Source organism: Coenobita brevimanus, chromosome 69, assembly GCF_032717465.1.
Source record: "Coenobita brevimanus isolate Jiangsu-jjx chromosome 69, ASM3271746v2, whole genome shotgun sequence".
In the NCBI taxonomy this organism is placed as follows: domain Eukaryota; kingdom Metazoa; phylum Arthropoda; class Malacostraca; order Decapoda; family Coenobitidae; genus Coenobita; species Coenobita brevimanus.
This window is the reverse complement of record NC_137022.1, coordinates 19,605,009-19,630,898: the sequence shown is the minus strand read 5'-3', so window position 1 is coordinate 19,630,898 and position 25,890 is coordinate 19,605,009.

Here is a 25,890-nt window from a genome sequence, read left to right as displayed (position 1 = left end):
TTCTCAGTTCACTGTCTTTTGTTCATATTGATTTTCCACTGTTTTGCTTTGCTTTTTTTTTTTTTTTAATTCATTCACTCTACGTAGCCTACCCCTCTCACTTTTTCGTCTGTGCTCCTCAGTTTTACCTTGCATACCACAACCATGTGACTAAGACAATCCTCTGCACTGACTCCTCATAACTCTTTATATTAAGTACATACTCAAGCCTATTTCTACAAGCACATAGCTACCCAGTTAGGCCTTTGTTAGCATTCATTATAGTATATACTTTGATCAGAACGAAATTCATCCTCAATAGCTTAACATAAAACCACTTAAAGGTAGTGCGGTTGTAATACCTTATTCCATGATTTCATCACAAACTCCCTCTTTATTTCGTCCGTCAGAATTCATACCTGACCCTGTACATGTCACACCTCTCATTCCTTTCCCCCTTTGGCATGCACGCGCCATCACGTCATACTTTCCTTCTTCCCTTGAATATCTTCACCACCTCCCACTTACATTCTTCATTCACAGCGAACATTCCACACAGCCATTTCGGTCTACCTCGTTGAGATGGGTCCTAGGCAGGCAGGGGACCCACATCCAAGGCTTCCAGAGTGAGTTTTGAGTTGTAGTGGGAAAAGAGGTCATGACAATGATGATGACAATATAAGAGTAAGGGGATTCTCTGCGCCACTTCCATCCTTTTAATTCTCTGCATGGCACGAAGGGAATACTTAAGCTGTAACCAAGGATTTTGTTTTTATCAAGTACAGTATATATCTCTCTGGTAACTGCCCATAACAAGATGGCTTTTTTTTTTTTTTTTTCTTAATTCTTTGCAAGTACAGTATATATATCTCTCAGGTAACTGCCCGTAACAAGATGTGACTTCAGACAATCCTACTCTGTAAAGATTAAGTGCTCTTTGAAATATTGTTACGAGTATACAGGATAAGCAAGCAAGGTGTATAAACAGGCAGGCAAATTAAGTACCTGAACAAGACCGTGCACTCTTCTTTTTTTACTAAATTAGTTAAATGTCTAGCTTGTGCTCAGTTAAAAACTCCCCTTTATAAATGAGGGATATAATACATAAATCCTTCACCCCAGTAACTGTTATCTACTCCCTACAGTTCGAAAAAGTCTCTCCTAAGCTGAACAAAATCGCATGAAGAAAACAAGAATGGAATCTAAACAGTCTCAGTAAACGGGTTAAATGCCATTCTGGATATTTTGTAACGCTGCTGTTTAACTTTTATACTCTATTTCTAGTTCCTTTTTGCATTTATCTTGTGTGTGTGTGTGTGTGTGTGTGTGTGTGTGTGTGTGTGTGTGTGTGTGTGTGTGTGTGTGTGTGTGTGCTTTATAGTACATAGACAACTAAAATTATTGAAAAAAAAAATGACAAAAATTATATAAACAAATATATAAACAAAACTGATGATGATAACTACTGGCAGTTAGGTATGGTAGCGAGAGAATAATTCTAAAATGCAGCCCATGTTAGGAAAAACAATTCCACTCTGTTGCCTATATTAGTTTACCTTGGGGAGAGTTTGTTTGTGTTCCGTTTTCTCTCTTGCTATTTTTCCATCCTGCTGTATTTGCATAACACCTGAGAAGAGGATGTGCTGCGGGTCACGCAAGTGTGTGTGTGTGTGTGTGTGTGTGTGTGTGTGTGTGTGTGTGTGTGTGTTCTGAGAGAAAGAGAGAGAGAGAATCTTCACACATGCTGGATATTTATCCCAAAAACTGAAGAATAACAAGGGAGAAAAACAAGCCAGTAGGACCATCAGAGCCATAAACAAGCGAACACTAAGAGCAAGCAATCCTTCAGTGGTCGGGGCTACCAGTCACCCTTTCGTGGTCGTTAGTGGTCGGGGTAGCTCTTATATTTTCTTCCGCAAACGCCAGACGATTACTTTCATCAGAGTGAGCATAGGAGGCTGAGAATGTTAATATCGGTGCCATTAACCCTCTTCTTATCGGGGTAAGTCTAGGATTCTATAATATGTAACTAAAGTCTATCTATCTATCTATCTATAGCCCGACGCCCTAGTCCCGCAAAGGGTGGCCGCAGACAAAACGCCTCCAAGTCACTCTGTCACCCACCATTTGACTCCCCTCCCCCGAACTCACCCCCCCCCTCCCTCATATACCTCTCAACTCCATCCCTCCACCTCATCCTCGGTCTACCTCTCCCTCTCCCTCCCTCCACCTCACCTACATACACCCTCTTAGTCAGTCTTTCATTCTCCATTCTCTCCACATGTCCAAACTACCTCAGTGTACTTCTCCTAATCTTTTCAACCACATCCACATCTACCCCACAACGTTCCTTCACTTCTTCATTCGTCAACCTGTCCCTCCACGTCACTCCACATGCTCCTCTCAAGTAACTCATTTCCACTGCTCTCACTCTTGACTTGTTCCCCTCTTGCAAGGTCCACGCCTCGCTTCCATACGTCAGGGTAGGGATCACAATACCATCATGCAGTGACTTCTTAACTTCCATACTCACCTCCCTATTTCTCATCACTGCTTTCAGTGTACCAACAACCTTTCTTTCCTGCTGTACCCTTTCACGTACTTCATCCCCCACAGTTCCATCCTTACTCATCACACTACCCAAGTACTTGAATGCACTCACATTCTCCATATCCTCACCATCCAATCTCACTGCACACTCTGTGACTTCATTCCTCTCAAACACCATAACTTTACTTTTGTTTACATTAACTTTCAGCTTCCTCCTCCTACACACTGTCCCAAATTCATTCACCAAACCTTGCAACTCCCATTCATCTTCACTCAATAATACTATATCATCAGCAAACAGCAACACCGGAAGCTTCCAAATCTCACCCTCATTCATTAGGGCCACCCCCACATCCACTGCCCTACCTTGCACCTCCTTTACAACCCCATCCATATATATATATTAAACAGCCATGGAGACATCACACACCCCTGTTTCAGTCCCACATTGAGTTCAAAGAACTCACTCAGCTCACCATCCACTCGCACCGTAGCCCTAGCTCCCTCGTACATACTCTTCACAGCACTCAACAATTTCCCCTCCACTCCATATATTCTCAATACCTTCCACATACCTTGCCTATCTATTCTGTCATAAGCTTTCTCCAAGTCCATGAAGGCAGCATACACTTTCCTTCCCTTCTCTAGATACTTCTCCACTAAACATCTTAGAACAAATATCTGATCTACACACCCTTTTCCCTTCCTAAATCCCCCTTGTTCTTCTCCAACTAGCTCCTCTGTCATATGCCTAACCCTATCAATGAGTATTCTACCATATATTTTACCAGTCACACTAAGAAGGCAAATACCCCTATGGTTACCACATATTTCTCTCTCTCCTTTTCCTTTGTACAGAGGAACAATTATACCTGATTTCCAGTCCTCTGGAACCCTTCCCTCTTCCCAAGCCAATCTACACAACTTCCATATCCACTCCACAACAATCTCACCCCCATACCTAAGCATTTCACCACACACTCCATCAATTCCTGGGGCCTTTCCCAGCTTAATCTTCTTCATCGCTTCCACTACTTCCGACCTACTGATTTCTTCCTCCCTCCTCTCATCTCTTCTTCTCCCAGCCATTCCCCAACCACTTATACTCACACTGCTCTCACTCTCTACATTCAACAAATCCTCAAAGTGCTCCTTCCATCTCCTCAATTTCTCTCTCTTCTCCACCAACAATCTATTATTCCTATCTTTCACTCCCCTACTATTTCCCCTTTCACACTGCCTTACTTTCTTTACCTCCTTCCAAAACAATTTCTTACCCTCCCTCCATTTCACACTCAGATTCCTCCCAAACTCTTCATCCACTTTCTTCTTACTCTCCTTCACCAGTCTCTTAACCTCCCTTCTCCTGCTCACATATACCTCTCTCTTCTCTCTCTCATCTTCTCCCCTACCTCTACTCGCCAACCATTCACCATATGCCTTCTTCTTTTGTTCCACAGCTCGTTTCACCTCATCATTCCACCATGCTGTCCCTTGCACACCCTTGCATCTCCTCCTCACTCCACAAACCGCCTCACACGCTGCGCTTATCTCTTCCGTGAATATCTTACATACGTCTTCCACCCCTTCCATCTGCTCTAGCTCATACCTTCCCAATCTTTCTTCCACTATGCTCTTATACTCTGTCCTTTTCTCACTATCTTGCAGTTTCTCCACGCTTCTCACAGGAGCTGCTTCCTCCTGTCTTCCCCTTCGTCTCCTCAACCACTTTCTTTGCAGCTCTATCTTGGCCATCACCAAGTGATGGTCCGAGACTCCATTCCCCCACCCTCTCCACACCCTTGCATCCAACACTTGTCTTCTCATTCGCTCATCCACACACACGTAGTCTATCATTGCCTTTCGTTCAACAAGTTCACCATCCATCCTCCTCATTACTCTCCATGTATACCGGTGGATCATCTTATGACGAAAGTAGGTGTTGGCTATTGCCAACCCCTTACCAGCACAGATGTCCACCAAAGCACTACCATTCCCATCTACTTCAGCTGGCACACCCCACTGACCAACCACTCCATCCACTCGTACATTCCCAACTTTGCCATTCATGTTTCCAATCAACAGCACTCTCTCGCTCCTCTCAAACTTGTCCATACATGCTTCTACTCTCGCCCAAAACTCATCTTTCACTCTTGCCACTCGATCCTCTGTTGGAGCATACACACATACAATCGCCCATGCTTGTATACCTACTTTCATCCTCACCCATACAATCCTTGCACCCACTGTTCCATACTCTCTTATATTCTCCTTCCACTTCTTGCTTATCATCAGACATACTCCCTCTCTTGCCCTCTCATTCTCACTGACTCCCGCACATATACCTACACCGTGTTCCCATTCTCTCATCCTTTCACCTTTCCATTTAGTTTCAGTCAATCCACATATATCCACTTTTGCATCCTCAAGCACCTGGACAATCTCTCTCTCTTTCACTTCATCATTCACTCCTCTCACATTCCATGTTCCTACCCTCAGAATGTCCTTTGTCCGTTCCTTAGTCGTCAACGTATGGTCCGTCCGGGTCCGAGGCGCTTTATTTGCTTTTTTAGTTAGTTCTTTTTACGGGGTGGGGCACTAACCCACCACCAACCCTTTTAGTCGCCTCGTACGTCAAGCAGGGATACTGGGGGAGTATTCTTGAAACCCCCCTACCCCCAGGGGGGGGTAATAGTCTCAGCATTGCCCCATCAACCCGATGACCTACTATATTTATTCTTGCTGCCCCAGGATGATTGCATTTAACTTAGGAAACATCTTTATCAATGCCGATGGTAAAAATGGCTATAACCAGTCCATCTAGTTCTAAAAGCATTCCATGAGCCGAATTAAATCGCCCCAAAGTAGCAAAGACATCATCAACCTGAAGGAGCTAATCAGTTCTCCGTACGGGTAGGAACGTCCACCATCCACTCACTTGATGTAGTGCTGCCCTCAGGTGACTACAGCGAATGCCCTCCCAAAAATGTCCTTTAACCCGGAGAATTATCTGACGTCCTGTATTAATCATATATCGGTAACCAAACAGACGCCTGGATGTCGAGTGGGTTAAGATGCCTCGACCGAATGTAATCTATAAGAGTTTACATTTGAGGGATGTTTGGGATCTACTGTTTACATAATGCCAATCAGGAGAAACAACTGGTCTCTTTTACCTCAGATATCGTTATTAATTAGCCAAGTTCAGGGTCCCCAGGCTCTTGATGGGGAAGTAAAAGGATGATGGATTTATTTTATTACTCAGCCTAGTTTCCTTGTGACACGTTTATTAGCTGTATGAGAAAAGATGAGTGTGTGAACAGGCACTTGATTACAGACCTTAGATGATGAATATTCCCTCTAGTATGGTTGTAAAGTCCTCGGTTGCTCTATAAATCAAATGTATATCGGTACACACTTACACGCAGCTTACACTCGAGAATAGTCGCTATAATTTAGATGCTAAGTGTTTGGTAGTTGTAAGGGAAAAGGAAACCAAGCACTTTATTAGAGAACTTTATCTCAAGAATGTTTCCTTCTAGTGTGGTTGTGAAGTGTCTGGTTGTTGTATGACAAATAAAAACAAGCCTTTTCATACACAATTTACGCTCAAGAACGTTTGTAAATATGGGCTCAAGTGTTTGTTTGTCGGCCGCAGTGTGAGAAGGAGTTGTGTATATATGAGAGAAAGTTTTATGGTGGTTCCCCTTGTTAACCGTCTTACGCACACGCACACGCACACACACACGCACAAACACACGCACACACGCACACGCACACACACACACACACACACACACACACACACAAAGACAGAGGGGAGTAGGTAAATTTTTGAACGGTGTTTTAATATGTGTGGAAGGAGAACTCCTGATTGCTGTAAACAATACAAAGGAAGTCTTCAACAGCCGCACCCACTCCTGAAATATTGTAAAGGAAAAAATATATATTTGCGTGGGAAGGGAGTGGCGAACAACGAGGGTGGCGCACTCTATAAACACACACCGCTCGCTGGTGCAGTGGTAACGTTCCCGCTTGCCAACTGGTGGACGGGAGTTCGCGCCTCGCTCAGGTTGCGAAAAGTTTCACTGACGAAGTGGGTGGTTACTGTCCCCCTTGAGCAAGGGGAAGGGTGTGTGCGTGTGTGAAGGTCACAGCCTTGCCCTTAGATCGGACTATATGAGCTCTCAGCTCCCTTCCGGGAGGGTAAAAGCTGACCATCACGACCATCAAGTGATCCTGACCGACCCGGTGAATTACACAGCTCGCCGGCTCAGTAGTAACGCTCTCGCTTAGCATCTGCTAAGACGGGGGCTCGCGCCTTGCCCGGGATGCGAAAAGTTTCACTGACAAAGCGAGTGGTCACTGTCCTCCTGGAGCAAGAGGATGGGTGTGTGCATGTGTGAAGGTCAAGGCTTTGCCCTTAGATCGGACTATATGAGCTCTTAGCTCTCTTCCGGGAGGGTAAATGCTGATGATCACAACCATCACGTGATCCTGACGGACGCGGTGAATTACACACATACACACACACATACATACATACTCTCATACATACATACATATATACATACATGCACTCATACATACATTCATACGTCAAATAAACACACGAGCGTAGGCCTAAGTGCGAGGACCCTCCAGCCACATACTCAAACACAGTTAGTTCTCTCTCTCTCTCTCTCTCTCTCTCTCTCTCTCTCTCTCTCTCTCTCTCAAAAAAAATAATTGTGTGCAGTTCACCACAAAACTATAAATGCGACCGAACATTGCCCTTCCATGACGAAGAATCTTGTTTGTCCCAGGATCATCAACCTCTTTACCTCGGGAACACTCTTTTCTTTCATTCATGTTCTCTCCAGACGATTTTATTCAGCTCAGGAGAATTTCTAACAAGTGAAGTTAAATACAGCCTCTAATAATACCCTAACTACTGGAATGGTCTGATAAGCCAAACAGAAATCTCGTGATAGTTAGGAAAGACATAGAAGACGCCAATTGACTGGAATGATTTAACTTTGTACTGCGATTTATTAATCTTACTAGCTGCAAGCGATTTTATTTGGCAGGGTAAAGCTGTTTGTTGTGAATGACTTAAAAGTTATCCCCACAGCTCTCCCACACTGTTGGTAGATGTGTTAGGTGACGGCCAGTCGTCCTGATGTAGCGCTGCCTAGTCTTCCTTCGCCTTTAGCCATCTTTTTATGTATCTGCCCTCCTCTCTTTCTGCTCCTCCCATTTTTTTTTTTTTTCTGTCACTTTCTATTACTCTTCTTTCCACATCAGGTGGCTCTATACTGAGAGTCTGAGTGATAAGCCTAATGGTTTCCCGTAGCCTAAGAGACCATTTACTACGCTGGGTGGTAACCACATAACCAAATAACGGGGTGATGTGGAAACTTCTATGGGAACATCAGTTCACCGAACGGGATGGCCCTTCTGGGGTGGTTGCATGGCTTCGATTGATGGGTATACTCGGCCAGACAGACAAGGGTAACTTAACAACAACAGTATTGGTAGACTTTAACATTTCTATCTATCTATCTATTGCCAGACGCCTCAATCCCGTTTGGGGTGGCCACAAACAAATCGCCTCCAAGTCGCCCTGTCCCCCGCCATTTCACTCCCCTGCTCCCAACTCACACCCCCCTCTCTCATATACCTCTCCACCCCATCTCTCCACCTCATCCTCGGCCTCCCCCTCCCTCTTTCCCCCTCCACCTCACTCACATACACTCTCTTCGTCAGTCTTTCACCCTCCATCCTCTCCACATGGCCAAACCACCTCAGTGTGTTCCTCATAACGCTTCCTATCACATCCACATCAACACCACAACGCTCCTTTATAACCTCATTCGTCAGCCTGTCTCTCCATGTGACTCCACAGGCTCCTCTTAAATAACTCATTTCCACGGCTCTCACTCTTGACTTGTGTCCTTCCAACAACGTCCAAGCTTCACTTCCGTACGTTAGAGTTGGTATCACAATACTGTCATGTAGTAACTTTTTCACTTCCATGCTCACTTCCCTGTTTCTTATCACTGCTTTCAAAGAACCAGCAACCTTTCTTCCCTGCTGTACCCTTTCAAGCACTTCACCCTCCAAACCTCCATCCTTACTCATCACACTACCCAAGTACTTAAACGTACTCACATTTTCCAATTCCTCACCATCCAACCTCACTGTACATTCACTGACTTCACCTCTCTCAAAGACCATCACTTTACTCTTCCCTACATTCACCTTTAGATTCCGTTTCTTACACACTCTCTCAAACTCATCCACCAAGCCTTGCAGCTCCCCTTCGTCTTCACTCAACATTTCATTCTAGTTAATGTTTGACGGCTCCATTTTTTCGAACAATGAAACCATAGTGTTCAAGATGGGTTACGATAAAACAGCACAGCCAACTGGTCAGTGGAGAATGTTTGGTAACTTTGGTATGTCTGTCCTGCGGTTGAATGTCACTGGCTGCTGCTGCTGATGATGATGAGGTTGATGAATAACAGCCTTAACTGGAGAGAAAATCAGTGAGGTAATAAAGTAGGGATTTGCAACGTGCTGGCTGCTAGCAGCAGTGACCTCTGACAGCACGGTAGTGCTCTTTTGCTAAACTTAAAGGTCGTGCTTGCGAGCATCATAAGTTATACACTGTCATTAGAACCTTACTTAACTATATGTAATCTGTGTCAGTGGTATTTTAAAAGATTTTGCCAATTAATCAAAGTTGTCAGAGGCTATGTTCATATTTCTAGAAATATAGTAGTTACGGCTTCAAAATAGCATTTTCTCTCGCTGTTAACTTGTTGAACACAGAAAACAAGTTGAATTCGGAATTACAGTACAAGAGAAAAAAATACGTTAATGACTTTTTTTTTTTCTTTTTTGCATGCGCTATGGTGGAAGAGGTAACTGGTCTGTCCGTCTGTGCGTGCGTTCGTGGGTCTGTGCGTCCGTAACACTATTGTGGGAGCGATATTACCTCCTGAACCCAATGACGGATTTACGCTTGACTTTGTCAGTGATGCAATATAAGATGATGACCTGATTAGGTCAGTTAGGTCAAGGAGTCAAAGGTCACGGTCGTAGGGGGTCGACTTACAGTTTATCCTTTGGGAGCAATATCTCCTGAACCACTGGACGGATTTAGAGCAAACTGTTATCAGTAGCGCAGTTATGAAGGAACGATGGACTGATTTGGTCAGCATGGTCAAGGGGTCAAAGGCCAAGATCATATGGGTATGGGCGCGCTGTCTCCTGAACCCATCTTCTCTTTAGATTTCGACCAAACTTTTGCCAGTGTTAGCTTAGAAATGCAGACATAAAAAAATGCTCTCTAATTTATCTGGAAAAAGCTCATCCCATTCAGAAATTTGGGAACCACGGTAGCAAAAGCCCTTTCTCTATGATATACGTTACTGAGCTTCACCCCTTGACTAAAAACAACTGTTATATTATATTCTCCCTCCCACCAAACGGCTTTGGCTGGGGATGGGTTAGCTTGGTTTCGATTTGGATGCTTGACGTTTGACTGGACTGGGTTGGGTTAGGCTGGTTTTGAGTGAACTGGGTGAGATAGTGAAGACTGGGTGAGACAGTGAGGACTGGGTTAGGCTGCGTTGCACTGTTTGCCTGGGTTACGTTAGTCTAGGTTAGATTGATTTGGGCTGCCTTGAATGGAGTGGGTTGGTATGGGCTGTGGTTAGGTTGACTTGGCCTTGGTTATGTTGGGTTAGCTTAGATAAGTTTCATTTGACTGATGATTAGATGAGCTTAGCCTAAATGATGAGGACTGGATAACTTAAGTAGGCTGATGATTACCATATTTGACGAGTTAGTTTGACTTACGATGAGATGGAGTAGGTCAGTGTAACTAGAGTGTCTGAGAAGGGTTAACATTTGTTTGGGTGTAACTGAACTGGTTAGGTCAGGTTTGGATACACCTGAAATTACACAGCATTACTATTACATATATACAAACTGAATATTAGACAATGTTCGAAGAGTGTCGGTATGATGTTGCAGTCTTATTTATCTACTTATTTAAATTATATATATATATATATATATATATATATATATATATATATATATATATATATATATATATATATATATATAATATATATATATATAAGCCATGGTGACCTAGTGGTTAAACTTTTCGCCTCCCGATATCGGTGTCGTGAAACTGGGTTCAAATCCAGCTAAGCCTGACGCATGATGAGGGTAACTGTATTTTAACATATGTTTGCATCCTGTCAGTTAATACTGATGGACTACAGTTACAAACACAGAAACATACCAAGTACTTATTACAAAACTCAAAACTTTCATATGTATTGCTTGTTCCAGCACTGCAGACATGCCTATCTGAATCGCACATAGCAAGCATGAGAATGTGTTGCTTCTAGATATCAGTTTTCTCCTGAGGAGAAGGTCTGGTCCTGCACAAAACCTCATGCGAAATGATGTTGACAGAATGGATTATACACAGAGGTTACTCTTACAAAAATCAACCAGTTCAGCATACATGGTACGTCAGAACTGTTGCTTCCATTGTTAATATTTACCAACGATCCATATTTTCTTTCTCGTATAACAGGGATGAATGGGTAGACAGGTGTGTGTGTGTGTGTGTGTGTGTGTGTGTGTGTGTGTGTGTGTGTGTGTGTGTGTGTGTGTGTGTGTGTGTGTGTGTGAACTTCCAACCTCCTACTCCCCGAAGTCTTAAAAATCTTATACATTTTTAACCATCAGCTTAATGAAGATATTGACAAATCTGGTAGATCTGATTTTATGAGAAACTCGACTCCAGCCTCCCTTAATATACCGGACCTTCTAATTTCCTAGCGGGGAGCACCTTAGGGGATAGTTATCAGCCGTGGTAGAACTCTCTCTCTCTCTCTCTCTCGCTCTCTCTCTCTCTCTCTCTCTCCAGGCCAGTCCTTCTTATGTAAGTTTTAGGATGCCAGCAACGTGAGTGAGGCGTGCTTACTCCCTTCTTGTTCTGGGTCAGTCATGGGGGATATACTCTGACCTTTACCACGCTAGTGAGAGAGCGCCTTCACTTGGTGGCACCGATGTGGAAGGACGGTTGAGCGACTGAATATATAAACGTCTCTCACTTCCTTCCCTCTCCCACAAAAGGAGGATGTGGGACTGCAGAACTAAGTCTGCAGTCCACCGGGTTCACGTTCAGATGACCATGGGGTTGGAATTATTACTACTACTACAAATATTACTACTTCTACTGCAACTACAACTATTACTACTATAACTACTACTGCACCGTCCAACCTACAATGACTACCTGCGCATCGTGCACAAGCTTATTCCTCGCCGTCCATTTGACATTTTTCACCTCCCCCCCCTACACACACACGCACACACACACACACACACTGAATAATGTGAAGTAATCCCATCCACCACCATTACATCTCACGTTAATCTCTGTTCACCCAACCCATTTTGTGTGTGTGTGTGTGTGCGTGTGCGTATGTGTGTGTGTGTTCGTACCGGTATATAGAAAATTACTGCATTTTTTCTTCTCATTTCACCCATTATTTTTTCCCTCTTAAAAGTCTCATATCTGCCCATTGCTGTTCTCTGTCTGATTTTTAGTACTCGCTTTTACAGATCAACTCGTTCACCTTTTATGCTTTATTTTTGGTATATGCAGACGATATTATTTTGCACAGTGTGGCTTTTCGAAATGGAAGGGTTAGATATATCGACTTCATCTCCTTCTCAACTAAAGATCATCTCTAAGCTGAAGAAAATCGTCACGAGGAAGCAAGATAACTTTAAAAATATGCCACTGGATTGAAAGAGTTAAGCATGCCCAGAATGGATAACGTAAGCCTGACGTGGAGCTAATGAATCCGAGTATACATGAAAGGACTTGGAATTCCTGAACTGTCACATTTCGCAACTCACTGCACCGTTAGGACTCCTTCTGGTCACAGGCCTTCCTAGAAGAGACCAGAATCGATCTGATGGGCCTGGAATGACTTGAGAGACCCTGGAATTATATATGTTAGCTGAAATAGTGAAGACCTGATTTCCGTAGTTATGAACATGGCTGAAAAAAAAAAGTATGGCAAGGACGATATGAGCTGGCGTGAATAAACCTCCTTAATCATATAACGCTTTTATCAGGTTTATTCTTGTCACCTTTTGATGATTTTATTTGAATTAGGGAGAGAAATCAGGATGTGAAGATGCTAAAGGAAAATGTTTATAAGGCCATGTCATTACAAAACATTTCTCCAAAGTTAAAAATACTCTGAGGATAAGAACAAAGGGAAAAATGCACCAGTTGGGTAATGGAGTTACTGGACCAAACTGAATTAAACTGATTATTAGTCCAAACTGGCGAATGGACCCAAACTAATTAGATTGAGTCCATCTTGATATGAAGGAATTAACTGTAGCCGAATGGGCCTTAGTAGAAGTCTTTGCAAACCCTAAGACACAGGCTCATCTGAACGGGAACCCGGTGGACCCTCCTGCAGTCCACCATCCTCCTGTCAAAGGTTATGGAGGGAATTGAGGGACGCTTGTATAACAGACAGGGATATTTCCCGGCCATATCGATGCCACCACGTGAAGGAGTTCGCTCCGGCACCGAGACGAATGTGAAGGGTAGTTGGCAGGCCAAGACCCTCAAAAAATCTTTTGATGGCCTTTTTTATTCAAAGCTGGCAAACATGCTACAGTAAAAAGTATCACAATGGTATAAGGTTTTAGAAACACCCGGTTGCCAGAATGGCATTTGACCTTTAAGGTCAAATTTGGAGGTCAAAAGGTCAAATAAGGTCAAATTGGGTCAATTTTTGTTTTCCCTCTTTTGTCGTGTACTTCCAAATAATGTAAGGTTGGGCAAGAAACACTGAGGAATTGATGAGATACAAGGGTTTTAAATTGCAAAATAATAGATAATTGTGAAGGAAATTAGGATTTAAAATGCTCGTTACTCCATTATGGATCGGATTACACACAAAGAAAAGATGCGTTCCTTTAACGTCACTTCTTCCTGAAAATAAATTTCTTCATCAAGAAGGCACTACGATGGTTGAATATCATTTTCCCTGTGTCCAGGGGTGGATCCAGGAATTTTCGGTGGGGGGGTCTGATTCGCTGATTCAGCCAAAGACTTGACGCGACATACGAAGTACCGATATTTCAATGTTGAAATTGCCTCTTTATTCAATGATGCATGGCCGGTGGGGGGGATGCATCCTCCCCATCCCCCTCCCTGGATCCATCCCTGCCTGTGTCCCATTACCTTTGGCAATTAATGTTGCTATTGAAATCCTTAAGATTTATCCAGACCATGTCCACTGCCTGCGATGTTAAGGAATCCATCTGCATCACAACCGCATGCAAGTAGGCTATACAAGGTTGCCCCATCCGATGACAAACGCAAGCTTGTATGCGGCACTTGGTTTTGCATCCACAAGTAACCAACTCCAAACAGCTGCTTGGAACAGATGGCTTCCGTAACCACACCACTTCTAACCTTTTGTCCATTACCTGCCAACCTCCTGTCTCCTGAGGGCTTGGGATAACGACGTCAGGTTTGTTTGCCTGCAACCACACTTTGGCCTGGTGGCTGGCACGTGAGAAATGTAACTCCAGGGTGTCACTTGTTGGTGGCAACATTTCAATTGCCTTTTTTCCTTTCTGGAACAAGTCATGTCTGTCCCTGTCAACACCCGAAGTAGAGCACGGTGCCTTGTACAACGTACATATAAACTCTTTAACTTTGCCTAACGGACCATCCCTATGAACATCTTGCAACAGCTCTGAATGTTGCTAATACGCACTCCAACAGAAAATGGTGAGTCAGGTTCTCGCGGCAATGCAGACGCTGGGGAGTCTGTATGTCCTGTCTGTGGGCGATCATCCAGACCGCTACTTCTCTGACAAGGAGCCAATGAGAACAAAGGCCAGATAGGCCAATGCCAAGGCCTGGATCCTACCCTCCAAGGAGGTAAAGGTCCGTCAAGAGAATCCGGCAACAGTGAGATCCATCAACCAGCTGTTGCTGGATTCTTTTCTGAACAGGTCTCTCGAGACGGTCAAATCCTGAAGGAAGTCGGACGCTCACCGGGCCCTCGTGAAGGAGATTGCTTCAGGTCACTCTCAGCAACAACAGGGAGGCCTTGCCCGTGCGGAGGGTGAGGTGGGAGACACTGTAGTGAATCCAGAAGATGGAGAAGGAGGAACTGGCCAGGACAGGAGGCCAGTACTCGGCAGAGACACGGAGCATCTAGAAGGAGTTCAGGAGTCTAATTGGTGGAAGGAGATTATGGTTGCGGTCTCCTCCATATGTGCTCAATTGTCCATCAAAGAGAGGGATGACCCATGTGTTGGTCCATCTGATGCTGGAGGAGCTCTTCTGCAGGGGGGCTCTAGTGATGGTGGATGGTGATCAAAGGAGAACTGGACGTGCCCCTCCCCGGGGGCATAGACGGGCGAGCAGGCAACTCTTTGCCCGAACCCAGGGGAGGTGGAGGAAAGACAGGGGCCGGCTCATTCGGGACATTCTCGATGGGAAGCTAATAGTTGACAATTCGGTGTCCAACGAGGATAAGACCGCTTTCTGGACAGAGTTGTATTGCACTCCATCCCACCCCCGGAATGGTCCAGTGCCCACTCTGGTCCGTCCTCCGAGATAGGAGTTGCTGGCCCCAATCTCCGTCGAGGAAGTGGAGGGGGTTCTCCGGAAGGCAAGGGTAAGTACCCCAGGTCCGGACGGGACTACTCTAGCCGACCTAAGGAACCTAGGGCTGGTGAAGGCGGCTGTCCTTTTCAATTCAATCTTGATCCACGGACACCTCCCCGAGCAATTAAGAACACCAAAGATCACCTTGGTACCGAAGATTGCGAGACCCGATGGGCTGGCCGAGTTCCGTCCCATCATGGTCTCCTATGTGGCCAGGATACTGCACTTGATCTTGGCTGCTTGAGTCCAGGGTGCAGACTTGTTTTCGTGGACACAGTGCGCATTTTGACCCAGTGATGGCTGCGCTGAGAACATAAACATGCCGGGTGGTATCCTGTATCTGGGTTATAGGAGGTGGCATGATGTTTATGTGGCGATGCTGGATGTCCAAAAGGGGTTCGACACACTATCCCACTCTGCCTTGGGTGCCATGCTTTTCAGAGTTGGTGTGCCGGCTCCTCTAGCCCTGTACTTTTCAAGATGCTGTGATACTGTGAGACTGGACATCCTGGGGACAACCATCAGTCCGATCAGAGAGGTCTGGCAGGGGGATCCTCTCTCCCCCTTAATCTTCATTGCTGCAATAGATTATGTGCTAAGAGGCTTGGATAACCAGCTGGGGATCAAGCTAGGGAATCAGCGTGTGGTCGGATGTGCCTACGCCGATGATCTTGTCTTGACATCACCCGCCAAGCCTTAATTGACTCAGCCCTCCAAAGGCTGGATCAACTTTGCCTAAAGGTTAATCCTGACAAGTGTAAATCTTTGCTGTGGTGCAGGACGGGAAGGCCAAGAAGTACATCTGGTCGGCCAACCCGTTCCTCACCGCTGGTGGTTGCGTGATGCCCACGCTTAGTGCCTCCCAGACCACAAAATGCTTAGGCATGGATGTGGGCTGGAGGCCCTCTCTAACAGTGTACAGAGAGAAGCTGAGGGAAATGCTTGGGCTGTTACGACCTGTGCCCTTGTGATCTCAGCAAAAATTGTTGGTTAATCACCAAGGTGGTGTACCCAAGGTTACTCCACGGACTTGTCCTTCCCATACCCAGCAAAGGACGAGACAGTATCGCAGCCATTTATGGCATGGAAGCTAGAAACATTCTCCACTACTACTCGAGGGAGGTTCTCGTTGCTGACGTGCACTGGAAAGCATTCCTGCTCCTTGGAGGTGCCGCTCATCATCCACACTTGGCACAGTTTGTCCCAGGTAAAGTGAATTAGCAAGAGGAGGACGTCTGTGTCACAACTCTTGACGCTTATGTTTTCAAATCCAGCATCAATGGCCTCAAGGGCATTGAGGAAGGTCCTTGTGTCCGCCTCCTCGTGGTTTGCCTTTAGTGTTGGGATGACTCCCCGTGTTGTCGAATATCCATCTGGTTTGCTGCCACCAACAATTATCTCCTTGTCTCTGTCATTGTGCTTGGTAAGTCTGCCACTTGGGAACATGGCAAGGTTTTCGTAGTTTTCATCTAAAGCGATAGATAAAGGCCTGTACTGGTCAAACACAACGTCTGTCCTGGAAATAATGCCTCTGAACTTCACCACATTCTTCTCGAAGTTTTTGGCAGTCACTGATCTTGCACTTTGATGGCTTCTCTAGGAACTGAATCAGTGCATGGCCATCGATTATGATGCGTGTTTTTCTAGTTGTATCCGGTGTTCCTTTTCTACACCAAGATCAGTGACTTCCGGGTACTGTTCATAGATTTATCTGTGTTTGCCAAACTAGGTGGTACAACTGACAGTTCATGCTCCAATACTTTGTGAAGATCGACTACTCGCCCTGCTTGTGACGCACTGAACAGTCTCTGTATCAGTTGCCTGTCTGCTTTATCTTGGTGACCCTCTGATCGACTTTAGATCTTGCACAGGTGTTTTGTACAGCGTTGCAAACGTCTTCAACTTCTGGCGTTTCTGACGATCGAAGAAAGGCACAGTCTTCTCCACTAAACTCTCCTTTACATTCTGTAACACGACATCCTCCCCTCTGTCCTTGGCAGTGAGGAGGTGTGCAGTTACCTCTTGTATGGCAATATCGTTGGTAGTCAATGCATTAATGAGGGAATCTGACATTTATATTAAAAAATTTCTTCATATTTACCTATTATTATGGAATTTAAAACCCTTGTGTATCTCCTTATTTCCTCAATATTTCATGCCAGACCTAACATTATTTGAAAGTGCATGAGGGAAACAAAATTTTACCTTATTTGACCTTTTGAACTCCAAATTTGACCATAAAGGTCAAATGCCATTTTGGCAACCGGGTGAATATAAATGCCTGGACCATAGTGGTACTTCCTAGCATGGCTGCCAGCTTTAAACAAAAAATGCCATATATATATATTTTTTTTTAGGCATTTTTCTTGGGGTTGGCCAGCCGACGAAGAAGTACGGTACCAGTCACTTGTGGGAAAGTCAACACACTAGTCTGATTATCATATGACATTACTTTTTTACCAAATTTGTCCATCCTGGACGCTCTATCTTGTGTAACTTTGCCTCGAAAAAAAGAAAAGAAAAATTGTAGGCGTTTCTGTCCCTGCTCAGTAACGAACCCCTCTTCCCGCGACACATTACCCTCTCTCTTCACCTCGTTCTCGGTCTCCCCCTCGTTCTCCTCCCATCCATCTCAGTGTCATCCATTCTCCTTGTCAGTCTCATTTCAGCACTATCTCTCCATCTCGTTCTCGACTTCCTTCTTGTCCTCCCATCCACCTCAGTGCCATGCGTTCCTCTAACCAGCCTCTCACTCACAGCAGTCATGGTATTACAGTGCTATGGTACCAATATCAGGGGCACATACAAGGCTACTGCATTTTCCGTGTGCTGTTGACATAACCCCTTCAGCCCCAGGACGTCCTGTATGTTTTATTCTTGTTCTTGCCAGGCGTTTTTCTTAGGCTTAGAAGGGGTTTATGGAAATGAAAGGTAGATAACAGCCTTCATTAACCCCTTCAGTGAGAGATCATCCCTAAACTGAACAAAGTCATCTGGAGGTAAGAATAAACAAAGACGTCACAGTAACGAACGGGCAACAGATAATTTCAATACCTAATTATAAAAAGCTGGTTCAGTGGTTCACATGTTTAACCCCTTCATGATACAACTCTGGCAGCTGAGCCCAATTAATGCCACACGATTTTGTTCAGCTGAGAGTCACAGGAGCGTCAGAGTCAATATTATCACCATTAACCCTATTGCGAATAATTCTAAGTGAATGTTAATCAAATCATGCAGAAATCAACACAGTATGAAAAGTGGGAGAACCAATTAAATGCGAGAAGACTGTCATCAAAATGCGTTAGTGTATAACAAAGAACAGTAAGAACCTAGTGCCAAAATCCATCTCAGAGCCGGATCATCGGCTACAAGTTGTGTATAGGGGCGGGCCGCGAACACTGACGCTGCGTGGTTAAAGAAATATATATATTAACGAAAGAAGGATATTACAAGAGTGATTACTGAAACAGGAAACTGAATTAATTGTCGGAAAGAATACCTTTATGATATGAAGGAGGGAAAAATACTGTAATTCTCGGAGGAAGTCTTCAAGAATGGAGGGACGTAGAAGGTGAGTCAAGAAAGCAACACGTCGCTGTAAATTGTAAAGTGGACAATCAAGGAAAATATGGCGTGCGGAGAGGAGGATATTGCAATGAATGCAGAGGAGAGTGCGGTCAACGGACATCAGAGAGAGTAAACCTAGTATGGCCAATTCTAAGACGAGCTAATGCAGTCTCCCACCTCCTACTACGGTGACAAGGGATCAACCAGGAAGAAATAAAGGGTTTAACAATAGGAAGGTTATTATCTGTGAGTCCCAACAAGACTGCCACCGATGTTTAAGGAAGGAAGATAAGCCAGGAAGAAAATCAGACTGGAATGAGTAAGGAAGGAGAAGCATCTCTGGCAATTGCTGTACGAGCCAACCGATCAGCACGTTCATTGCCCGCGACGCCTACATGTCCTGTGACCAACTGAACTGAACAGATTTATGAAGAGAAGAAATACGGAACAACCATTCAAAGATACGAGTGACTAAATAGTGTATAGCAAAAAAGATACGGACTAAATAGTGTATAGCAAAAAATGGAGTTCCTGTTGATCTGGCTAATTAGCGAAGATAATACTACAATGGTTCTCATACGTATGGTATACTGTATACTATATAAACAAACATGGAGGAATGAAAACATATGGTATATTCGATTATGGTTCTGAATGAAGAGAGTATGGCCTATTTATCCAATTAATGGATTTATTATAGTAGGCAGCAAATCTATATAAAATGATAATATATAAATGAATGAATGATATAGGAAAGCAGTGTTATATGCTGTGGAAATGCTACATTTGACAAGAAAGCCGTGTAAGTCTGTATGCAAGTCATATTGAAACTTGTGCCAGCTCGCAGCAATATCTAGAGGAGAGTATTGTGTGTGTGAGTGCTGGCCAGTGTTGGACGGTCTTTCTACGCCCTAGTCCCGTCTCCTCAGCTCGCAGTGAGTCGTATATCTCGCTGTTGGGTTTCGAAAAATCGGTGAGCTGTTCATATCTTGATGCTCTGTTTCGAAATATACTTATACCTACTCCCTTCATTAATTCTTAAGCATACAATAAGGCAGTCAATATAGAGGCAACATCCATACATAAATACAACAAGAAAATATGTTTTAACTTATATATGGCAACATTATTTGAATCACTACAGCAGTTTCGAATCAGTCTACTTGATGTCACTTAAAAGTTACCAATTAGTTTTTAATATATACCTGTGAGGTTTCAACTAATTTATAACAATTTATCGCTAAATCTGCGATGTCTTTCTTGGTCAGAAAGACTCTAGTATTCTATTCAAGCTAACGCCAGTCGACTGCATTTAAGAGTGCGTTGTAGAAGCCTGTGAGAGCTAAAGACACAATTAAGTTGTGCTTCTCGTAACATGCAGTGTATAGCCAGATCTATCAAAACAAATTAGAATGTAATAATGGTTGACAGTCATTGGCTTAACGTTTCCATTACGACATTTTTTTTTTCTATCTGTCACACCGAGTATATGCAGAGAACTTCCGGTCTTTTATCGTCCATACAAATAATTCTACTCTAGATGCTTTTAGCCACAGCCACCAAAGCAGATAGGCAGGTCAATTTCAGTTTTATAAGTTTTCATGTCCTTTCAGGTCACTTTATGTTAATCAGATAGATTTAGGTCAATATAAATACCAGGTAGATCGAGTCAAGTCTTGCCCATGAAGATGTTTGTCAAGAAGCAGACGAACATTACAGTAGCTTTTAAGACATTGCAGTTCGGTCTTTCGGCTCCTTTCACGTTCATCAGCTCGAAAGACAGTACTGGTCGATTCAGGATATGCCTATGAAGGTGAGTGCGAAAGATCATCTCAAACCGTGCAACTGCTTTTTCGAATGGACTTTCCTAAACACGATTATTTTGTGACATTTGTCATGGATGTTGAAGTAATATACCAATAATTATAAGAACACAATGCTTGAGTAATTAGGGTAAGATCCAATGTGTAAATAGCAGTTTGATTGGTTCAGCGGTTATCGGGAAATTGAATGTTCATAGGGTGGGCATAAAGTAGGTAGGGTGGGGGAGAAGAATGGGCGGGATGGGCTTTGATGATGATATGTCGTGTGGCAGGGCGGACTAAGTATACTCCATGAATATTTTAGGAGGTGCGGCGACGGCGGAGGGAAGGATATTTCTCTTTAAAATATCATGTTGAGGTGGGAGACGGGGATAGGAAAAGGGTGGGGTGGCTTGTGAAAGTAGGCAGGGCAGGTGAGCACAGGTAACTTAGTGATGATGAGTGTTACATCCTGAATGGTACTAACCTGGGTGTTCTCGACTTTACACCTGGAACAACGTTTTGACCCACCAGGTACAGTCAGGGGCAAATGATCCGTCACTTTCCTCCCTGATGCATCATATCAAAAAGAATCATTTATGGACAGAGGCATGTAAAACCTCTCTCAGCTTAGATATAATAGCCAGCACAGGAAAACTGGGAGATGAAGGGGAGAAACATTAAGCTAACTTTTGTTCCCAACTGTGTCTGGGCCGAGAGTCTTGCAGCGAAGGACCTGTGCGGGAAGTTTTAATGGAGTGGGAGAGAGTCTGTATCAAGTCGATTTCGGTGGCAAAGTGGAGAGGTGGGGGTCGCCGGGATGGTTAGTTCACGGCAATCATGACCTTTGACCCTCATGTGTTTAACCTTCGAATGGTCGCTTCTTTTCTAGTCTTTTATTCCGCCTAACGCCAGACGCAGATATTCGGCTACCATTAACCTTCTCGTCAGTGGAACAAGCCCTGCCCAGCATCTACTGGACATAAAGCAGACGATTTTATTCAGCTGCGTGAATATAGAGGCCTGGGAGTGTTATCCTCTTCACCAGGATGTTGCCCATTATTTCATACCAACAGACGATTTTATTCAGCATTTGAGAGACTTTCTGAAATGGAGGGGTTAGATATACCTTTCCTTAACCCCTTCTCTTCTCTGACGTTCTCCTTAGCTGGAATAAAAAAAAGAAAAAAAAAAAAAAAAAAAGGAAGAACATAACTCGAGGGTGGGAAGGTGGGGGTCGCCAAGGTAAAGTCTCCAAATCTTGCATGACCTTTGACCTCTTCCTCATTTATATAACCCTTTCAGGCCGAAGACGTCTTTATATTTTGTTCTTGCTCCGGGTATGCGATATAATTCAGCGAACAATTTTTGGTAACCCCTTCAGCTTCATGGTGTGTGTGTGTGTGTGTGTGTGTGTGTGTGTGTGTGTGTGTGTGTGTGTGTGTGTGTGTGTGTGTGTGTGTGTGTGTCTCCGTAAACGATTTTTTTTCTCGTACCGGGAGGGCCCCCAAACAGTGAAGGTGTTAAAGACTTTTCTGTTAACCTTTTCACCATAATGACGCTATTCTTATCACACAAAGACTCCGCAAATATCTTAGCACAGGTGCTGGTGTTACAGAGAAAAAAGAATTATGACAGAAACGAAAATGAACTTGTAACACGTAAAACAACATCTTTACTTCTTCAAACCAGCCACTTTTTTCTTTTTTTTTTACTCCATATTTCCTGACGATTACTTTCAGCTTAAAAGGGTTAAAGGCTTTAGTCACTTATAGGGAGGTCCATATATCTTGCTCCCCTTCCACTCCATCTTGTGTGTTGCGGGAAGAGTTCTGCCAGCGTTTCTAGTGTCTACCCTGCGCCATATATTTTTCCTACTCCCTTTTCCACACCGCGCCCACACCAGCTCACTCAGCCGTCCCAGCAACACACAAAAGACCGCCAGATGAGTTTGTAGTGGAGAGCTGTTTACAAGCCACCTTCTATTTATTCTTTTCCATCACCACAGGATTGCATTAAGCTTAAGAGAAACTTTTCGAACTGGAGGACTTGGGTATTGCATTCCTTACCCGCTTCACTACTGCTACTGCTACTACTACTACTACTACTACTATTAATACTACAGCTACTACTACTACTACAACTACTATGAAATACTATGAAATTATGAAGCGATACTCTAGGTACAAGAGATCAGGCCTAGCCACATTCATTGATTTAAGTAAAGCTTTTGATAGGGTAGACCACTTTATTTTAGGTAAGAAGTTGCTACGGTGTTCTGTCAGTTGACGTGGTACTAATGATTCTGCATTACCTAAGAAACCAGCAAGCTAATATTAAATGGCGAGATTCTTTTAGTAATTACTGTTTTATAGAGAATGGTGTGAGACAAGGAGGAGTTTTGTCACCTTTCTTAATTAAATTTTATATAGACAGCATTATTAATGAGATAACAGACACTGATGTTGGATGCTGCTATGGAGAACTCAGATGCAATATATTAGCTTATGCAGATGACTTAGTACTACTGGCAGAAACACCTGCAGAAATGGACACTTTATATAGTAAACTTTGTACCTGTATAGATGAACACTTGCTTACGGTTAACAGGATAAAATCTAAGTGTGGAGAGGATGGAGGGTGAAAGACTGACGAAGAGAGTGTATGTGAGTGAGGTGGAGGGGGAAAGAGGGAGGGGGAGGCCGAGGATGAGATGGAGAGATGGGGTGGAGAGGTATATGAGAGAGGGGGGTGTGAGTTGGGAGCAGGGGAGTGAAATGGCGGGGGACAGGGCGACTTGGAGGCGATTTGTTTGTGGCCACCCCAAACGGGATTGAGGCGTCTGGCAATAGATAGATAGATAGATAGTGTTATTTTTAGTAACAAAGTGGATGAGACAACAGAGAGCATTGAGCTGAACGGTGATACACTGCAAGTAGTAAAGGTTTTTAATTATCTTGCACATAATGTCAGTTTTAATTTTAAAGACAATGACGATATTATTTTTAGACTTAATAATTTTTATGCCTCATTTAATAGTATTTTTAGGAATTTTAAAGCCGTTGACAGGGACACATTTTTATTTCTTTTTAAATCTTATTGTTTACCAGATTACGGACTTCCATTATGGAACCATGATTCTTCTTTTAATTCAAAAATTTTTAAAGCTTTTGAGATTGCTTTTAGCAAAGCATTAACGCGTATATGTGAAGTACCGATGATTGCCAGCAGTCACATCACGGCAGCTGGGTGTAATCAACTGCTGCTTAGGCATCACACTGCACTAGTCCAAGCCAGGTACTGTATGAGAGTGTTCAGGTTGCTAAACCCTATCTTTAGGATTAATATCCCACTTATCAAGGAGGGATTTTTTATGAAATACCTTTTTAAATACTTCAGAGATGTATATAATGTTAATATTTTTCATGAAGAGCTGGATATTCTGAGATCTCGGATTGACTGGATACAAAGGCACGAGGACAGACGCAATCCTTGTATGTTTCATGGCTATTAGCTTAATTCTATCATGATTTTTATTCCACATTTTATATATATATATATATATATATATATATATATATGTGTGTGTGTGTGTGTGTGTGTGTGTGTGTGTGTGTGTGTGTGTGTGTGTGTACATGTATGTATATATGAATGTGTGTATATATGTATGCATATGTGTGTGTGTGTGTGTGTGTGTGTGTGTGTGTGTATACTGTATATGTATAGTTGTTTTGTATTATTTTTTCAGTTTCACTTTTAGTATTGCTTATATTTTAGATTTAGTTTTTGATAACTTTTATGTACAGTCATATGTGGCCTTTTATTATTATTTTATTGGATTTTAACTTATTTTTTTCCTGTTTCTTAGTACATGCTTATATAACTTTTTATTTAGTTCTGTAGATTTTCCGTTTTTATAATTGCGATATTTCTGATGATTTTTTTTATCTTTATATTTTTTGTCTTAGCATTATGGGTTACTTGTTTTTTTCCTTTCCTGTGTTTTAAAGCTTAATTTGTAATCTTTTTATATCATTAATTATAGTTTTTATTGCCCTAAGAGAGCAGCAGTGATTTGTTATTTTTATGTACAGTATGTGCATGTGAGTGTATATGTATATGTATTTATACGTATATATGTGAGTATATTGTGTACACCATATAACTTTTGCAGTGACTACCAAACTCCATCTTTCGGAAGGATATGCTATTGTTAAGTATGTTCTGTACTGTACACAGGCCTCTGGAATTTCTGGGTTATGTAATATTATGTACTCTGTATATGTATACTGTATTACAAAATAAAGATGATGATGACTACTATTACTACTACTACTACAATTAATACTACTGCTATTACTACTACTACTGCTACTACTACTACAATTACTACTACTACTACTACTACTACTGGGCTCTCCAAGGCTGAATAATATCGTTTGACAGCAAGCATAAATTAAGGAAACAAAGGCATCATCAAGGAGGAGTTTATATTTTACCACCAGCCTAGCGTGAGCACCGAGTTAGCGATTGATTAGTATTTTACGTAGCTGTCTTAACCTACTCCTAAATATTACAGGATGGGCGACGGGCAATAGACACAGATAGACGTGGGGGGGGTGAGAATTTAGAAAAAGATGATGAGGGTCGTGGTTGTTAGTATGGCTTAACTTTGACTTTCACTTTGATTTATAAATGTTGTCTTCTCATTTATATGGTTCTCTTACAAATATGAGGCGTTGGGCGATACACTTATACGGTGTATATATATATATATATATATATATATATATATTATATATATATATATATATATATATATATATATATATATGAAAGAGACACACATATAGAGATAGATATCGATATCCATCTATCCATCCATCCATCCATCTATGTCTATCTATAGGTAGATAGATAGATGGATAGATAACCAGACATAAGAGACAGATAAAGAGAGACACAGATAGACACACAGAGATGTATGGAAATATTGCTTGACGGATGAAGACAAACAGACTGAAAGACACAAACAGACAGAGATACATAGACAGATGGATGAAGAGAGAAAGGCATACAGACAGGTATATAAAAATAGGTACGTAGATTGATAGACAGACTGACAGATATATAGATACAGATAGATTGATAAAGACTGATATATAGACAGACATACATATAGACAGACAAATAGTTAGCTACACAGTGTGAAGGTGTAAGGTTTCAGAAAGGGAAGATAAGGGTAGCTGGTTA